This window comes from Rhinopithecus bieti, unplaced genomic scaffold (assembly GCF_001698545.2).
Source record: "Rhinopithecus bieti isolate Rb0 unplaced genomic scaffold, ASM169854v2 scaffold_83013, whole genome shotgun sequence".
Taxonomy (NCBI): domain Eukaryota; kingdom Metazoa; phylum Chordata; class Mammalia; order Primates; family Cercopithecidae; genus Rhinopithecus; species Rhinopithecus bieti.
Window position 1 is genome coordinate 175,379 of NW_016830366.1, and position 6,786 is coordinate 182,164.

The following is a 6,786-nucleotide window of genomic DNA, read 5'->3' on the forward strand; positions in this document are numbered from 1 at the left end:
TTCCATCAGTTTCACAGAGAATTCAAAAGATAAAGAAAATTATGTGGAAGAAAAGTAAAATTACCTGTTATGTAAAATTCCATCATAAACACTGTGAACATATTTTGCATGTTTTTTTCCACTTATTTTCTTTTCTTTTCTTTTCTTTTTTTTTTTTTTGAGACGGAGTCTTGCTCTGTCACCCGGGCTGGAGTGCAGTGGCCGGATCTCAGCTCACTGCAAGCTCCGCCTCCCGGGTTTTACGCCATTCTCCTGCCTCAGCCTCCGGAGTAGCTGGGACTACAGGCTCCCGCCACCTCGCCCGGCTAGGTTTTTTTTTGTATTTTAGTAGAGACGGGGTTTCACCGTGTTAGCCAGGATGGTCTCGATCTCCTGACCTCGTGATCCGCCCGTCTCGGCCTCCCAAAGTGCTGGGATTACAGGCTTGAGCCACCGCGCCCGGCCTCCACTTATTTTTCTATGTGTATACGTTACAATTAAACACAATGGATCATATTGTCTACAGAAGTTTAATCTGTTTTATTTCACTTAGCATTATATTAGGAGATTGTTTCTTTCTCCCAGACAGTGCTGCACATGCACAGAAAAATTTCTGTCTTTCTCTCATGCACACTTAAGATGCATTGATGTCATTGGTTAAGGTAAAGTTAAGTCAGTTGTTTCTTGTAACTAGAAAACATTTTTATTTCCCTATTAGTTTCCCTCTCAGAGGAGAACCTTATTCCAAATTTACTCTTTGTTCCAGTAATTTGCACTCTCTGCCACAAGATAATAAGAAAAGAGTGAAGATATTTTCTTGTAGCTAGAATCAGACTTCTACACCAAGTTCAACTCTTTATCAAAATAATATTTACCTTTCTTACATCTTTCTAAGTAACAAAACTTTGAATGTGATATCCGTTATATCTGTTAACCAAATATAAAACCTCAGTTATGTGCATCATTTTTTTTCTAAATAACGTGGCAGCCCTTTGTCCCTTCTTGCCTTTAAAACTCGACCTACACAGGAAGACTTTCTCTCTCCTGATGCTTACCTGAAGTTACCCTGGGCTCTAAAATGTGTGCCATTTCGCTCCAGTGCCTGGCTTCCTGCTTCCTATCCTTTATAGGGAGCCTTCTTTCCTTTTCTATGTGTATATGTTACAATTAAACACAATGGATCATATTGTCTATAGAAGTTTAATCTGGTTTATTTCACTTAGCATTATGTTACGAGAGCTGTCGACTCTCCAATAGTGTTTTAGGGACAGTATTTTATTGATGAAGATAGAACTGTGGTTTAAAAACATTAAATAGTTAAATTACCATAGTAATTATAAACAGTAATTATTCCTTTTCCCCAGAATATAATTTTAAAAACACATTCATGCAGAATCAAAGCAGAGGTTTTGAAACAGGTACAGTAGAGGTCCTTCTGGGAATCAAATCAGCGGATTCCCACCCTTCCCACATTGGCTGATCCCATGGTTCTTGAACTGAACCTCCTCCCCTAATCCTCCTCTTCCTTCACTTCTAAGAATCACTACCCGTTTTCTTCATGAGAGTTAACACTAACCAGAGAGGGATGGTTAGACCCTGGTGATCTTCCATTACATCCAAACAAGGAAAGAGCATTTAGAGAGAATTTCTAAGGAAATACCTCTGTCCATGTCTTTATCTTAAGTACATCCTACAAGAGATAAAAAATGACGATGGCAACAAGCCAAGAATCTCATAGCTCTCCTTATCTTGAGTTTGCAGGGTATGAAAATCACAGAATGTCAAACTCTGGAAATCATCCCATCCTTCATTTTGCAGATGCAGAAAAAGATCCAGAAAGTAAAGGACAGATTTGGAAGTCACATATCTAGTCAGTGGCAGATCTGGGACTAAAAGCTCAAATTTCCAGATTCTGATTTCAGCACTTTCAGCTCTGCCAAACTATCTAAAACTGGGAATTGCATTACTTGTAGAATGATTTTAGGCTCTAATGAGCAGCAGCTTGCTGAACGGTAGAACGGCCAAAGGAGACTACTGCCACTTGCTGGTAGCATATGTAAATTGTTGAGAATGTTGCTAAAAGGGAAATGCATTCATTCATTTATTCATTTAATTCCACAAATATTTACTATCAGCCTGGCATGTGCAAGCAATATGCTGGGTGCTATGGGGATGGCGGTGGAGTCCCATTCTCATGGGCCTGACATTTTAGTACGGAAGTCACAAAAAATAAACAACAAATTATTTAGTAAAAAAGTGCAAGTGCCTTAAGAGCAGTATAGACACAACGATGTGGGAGTTCAGGGAAAGGACAGTTTCATGCTTTCTCACAGGGATCTGGGAAGAAGAGGATATGGAGAAAAGATTGGTGAATTTGGCTTCAAAGGACAAATAGTTTAAGAATTGTTGAAATGGTGATAAGGCAGAACACTCAATCCTAGATCTGGTTAAGCATTTAAAGCCTGAACTCTTAATTAAAAAAAAATAGGTGTGTATCCATGGCACACGTTTTCATATGTAACAAGCCTGTGCATCCTGTACATGTATCCTGGAACATAAAATAAAATAAAATAAAACAAAACAAAATAAAATAAAATAATAATTTAAAGATAAGGCCAGGCGCAGTGACTCATGCCTGTAATCCCAGCACTTTGGGAGGCCGAGGCAGGTGGATCACCTGAGGTCAGGAGTTCAAGACCAGCTTGGTCAACATGGCAAAACTCCATCTCTACTAAAAATACGAAAATTAGCTGGGTATGGTGGTGCCTATAATCCCCGCTACTTGGGAGGCTGAGGCAGGAGAATCGCTTGAACCCAGGAGGTGGAGGTTGCAATGAGCCGAGATTGCGCCATTGCATGCCAGCCTGGGCAACAAGAGTGAAACTCCGTCTCCAAAACAAACAAACAAACAAACAAACAACAAAAAAAGATAAAAAAAAGAAGTAAAATCTTCTATTGAGAAAAAAAGTTGTGTATATTTATGGAGTACATGTGATGTTTTGATACAGGCATACAGTGCGTACTAATCACATCCGAGTAATTGGGGCATCCATCACTTCAAGGATTTATCATTTCTTTGTGTTAGGAACATTCCAATTCCACTATTAGTTATTTTAAAATATACAGTAAATTATTGTTGACTGTAGTCACTCTGCTGTGCTATCAAATGCTAGATCTTATTCATTATATCTATGGTTTTGGACCCATTAACCATCCCCACTCTAAAACCTGAACTCTTAAACGTTATGCTGTATAGGCCTTTTGATTGGGTTGAGATTTACAGTTGGAAAATAGCATAAGGCCCTGAATGCCACGCTAAATGATTTGAATTTGTTCTGTAGGTAGCCAAGGATGGTTTTAAAGAGAGTCATCTGATCATAACTGTACTCTTGTCCCAAAAGCACTGAGCATTTGGATTAGGGCTTGAGAGCAGATCAAAGATGACAGTACAGAGGAGTGGGTTCCATCAGAAGCTCTGATGGCTGGTAATTATTCTGCAGCTTTTTTCTTCATGGGGTCTCACTATGTTGCCCAGGCTGGTCTCGAACTCCTGGGCTCAAGCAATACTCCTTCCTCAGCCTCCCAAAGTGCTGGGATTACAGGCATGAGCCACCGCCCCTGACCAATTATTCTGCAGCTTTAATTGCTCAGAGCCTTTTGCTAAGCTCCACTCTGCTACACTTGGCTGGTCACATTAAGAGCTGCCAAATCTATTCCCTGAGTTACAGATCAGGACTTTGTCAGAAGTCAGCTTTATATTCAAATAATTTTATTATATGTAAATATATACATATATAAAATAGATATATAAAATATATATGTATTATATATGCATTATATGTACAAATATAAGTACATATATAAAAATGTATATTTTTTTGGAGGAAAGGTTTACTTTTTTTCTAGTTTAATATCATTTACTGATTCCAAAATTTTCTAACATTACAGAACTATTTTTTTTAACAAATGATTCATACTGTTTTTAGTTTGCTTTATTAAATGGCTTATACAGCACAAATTCTCTTTGCATATCAGCACATGTAGATCCACCTAATTTTAAAATGCACCTTTGTATATTTTCTCAGTTCCTCTATGGATAGACATTTTGAGTTCTTTTCATTTTTTTTCTATTACAAGCAATGATGCAATACATATATTTATACATAAATCTTTGCACATTTGTGGAGATGTTTCTACAGGAAAAATTTCTAGCACTATAAATGTTGCATCACTGGGTCCTATGAGTTTTCTTTTGCCAGATACTACCAAATTGACAGATACTACCAAATCGCCCTTTGAAAATATCATACCAATTTATACTTTCAGCCAGGACGTGCTGGCTTGTTCATACCCTCTTTAATACTATCAAACTTTTACACTTTTCATACTGGGATAGACAAAAAAGGATATCTTATATTTCCAGTAATCAATATACATTAAGCATTCATATTTGGGGGGAATTAGGAAGTTAATGCTAACTAGCCTCTCTCATTCTTCCATATAACTTGCATATGTTCTCAAAAGGTTGTTAGGGTCATTTTTCAGGGCCTGGCATGTTGGACACTCATTCTGGGAACACACACCGTATGTATGTTTGGTATATAACTTCATAGAGTTTGTATATAGGAAATATAGGTATAGCTGGATAATGAAAGTGACTTAAGTTGCACGATAACCTAATTCAAGGAAATAGCTGAATCGCCCATCAAAGGACACAAATGAAGAAAATCTTCATCTGATAAGAAAGACCTACAGAGCATAGTAGCTCTGTCCTGGATCTGTCACTTGGCTGTTTGTCTTGTTTCATTCGCATCATATACAAACCACATTTTCCAAATGGTGACATCATTGATAATACAGTGGCTCAAAGTAATGTAATTGTTTCGCCAGATGACAGTATTGTTGGCTCAACACCCCAAACACGTGATGGCATAGTTTCCAGTCAGGGAAAACAACTGTAACAAAAGCATCTAAGCCCAAATATTTGAGTAGTTGCCTCTCTCAACACAATAGCTAACAGACCGACTTAGCACAAATAATCATGAATTGTCTTAGTCTGTTTGGGCTGCTATAATAAAATATTAGGTTGGTGCAAATGTAGTTGTGGTTTTTGCATTGTCGGAAATTGTGGTTTGATATTGGAATACATTCTTAAATAATGTGGTTATGTTAGACATCATTTTAATGGGTCCGCGCTATTTATTTATTTATTTTTGCTAACGACTTATTACTTGCTGTTTATTTTAGGCTATGGAAATGATGTTACACAAAAAGCAAATTTGAGAAATTTTCTTATTTGAGTTCAAAATGGGTTGTAAAGCAACAGAGGCAACTCACAACATCAACAATACATTTGGCCCAGGAACTGTTAACGAACGTGCAGTGCAGTGGTGGTCCAAGGAGACGAGAGCCTTGAAGATGAGGAGCTTAGTGGCCAGCCATCAGAAGTTGGCAACAACCAATTGAGAGCAATCATAGAAGCTGATCTGCTTACAACTACACGAGAAGTTGCTGAAGAACTCAACGTCGACCACGCTACAGTCATTTGGCATTTGAGGCAAATTGGAAAGGTGAAAAAGCTCAGTAAGTGGGTGCCTCATGAGCTGACCGAAAATTTAAAAATCATCATTTGGAAGTATTGTCTTCTCTTATTTTACATAACAACAACAATAAACCATTCCTCAATTGGATTGTGACATGTGACGAAAAGTGGATTTTATACGACAGCCAGCGATGACCAGCTCAGTGGTTGGATGGAGAAGAAGCTCCACAGCACTTCACAAAGCCAAATTTGCACCATGAAAAGGTCCTGGTCACTGTTTGGTGGTCTGCTGCCTGTCTGATCCACTATAGCTTTCTGAATCCCAGCAAAACCATTACATCTGAGAAGTATGCTCAGCAAATTGATGAGATGCACCCCAAACTGCAATGATGGTAGCCAGCATTGGTCAACAGAAAGGGCCCAATTCTTCTCCATGACAATGCCTGACCACAGGTCGCACAACCAACACTTCAAAAGTTGAACAAATTGGGCTACAAAGTTTTGTCTCATCCGCCATATTCATCTTACCTCTTGCCAACTGGCTACTACTTCTTTAAGCATCTTGACAACTTTTTGCAGGGAAAATGCTTCCACAACCAGCAGGATGCAGAAAATACTTTCCAAGAGTTCATCGAATCCCAAAGCATGGATTTTTATGCTACAGGAATAGACAAACTTATTTCTCGTTGGCAAAAATGTGTTGCTTGTGAAACAGCTCCATTGTCTGGGGTATATACCCTAGCTCTTGATCTCAGTCGAGAAGGAATTCAGGACACAGACACACAAGAGGAGTGGGTTTTGGAGCAGAAAATTTAATAGAAAAGAAGAAAAGAGAGAAAAGCTTCCTCATGTTGAGAAAGCCCAAAAGAGGGTCTCCAAGAGGAAAAAAAAAGGACTGCTGGCGCGAATGCGCCAAGTTTTATAGTCCAGGTTGAGGAGGCAGTGTCTGATTTACACAGGGCTCCTAGATTGGTTAGATCAGTTATGACGTCTACATAGTGCGTGGGAGAAGGGTCGTCCCACCCTAATCTTATTATGCAAATGGGTATTCCAGTTGATCGGTGCCATCTTGTCTGCTTCTTACTGTACATATGTGACTGACAAAGAGAAGGGGAGATGGAGCTGCCATCTTGAACATGATTGGCACAACTGCTGGTATATATGTCTGCAGCTTAATTTTACAGGCTGCTCTTCATTAGAAAGGAAAATAATTTGGGGCTGCTTTTCATTAAAAAGACCTGTAATCCCAGCACTTTGGGAGGCCG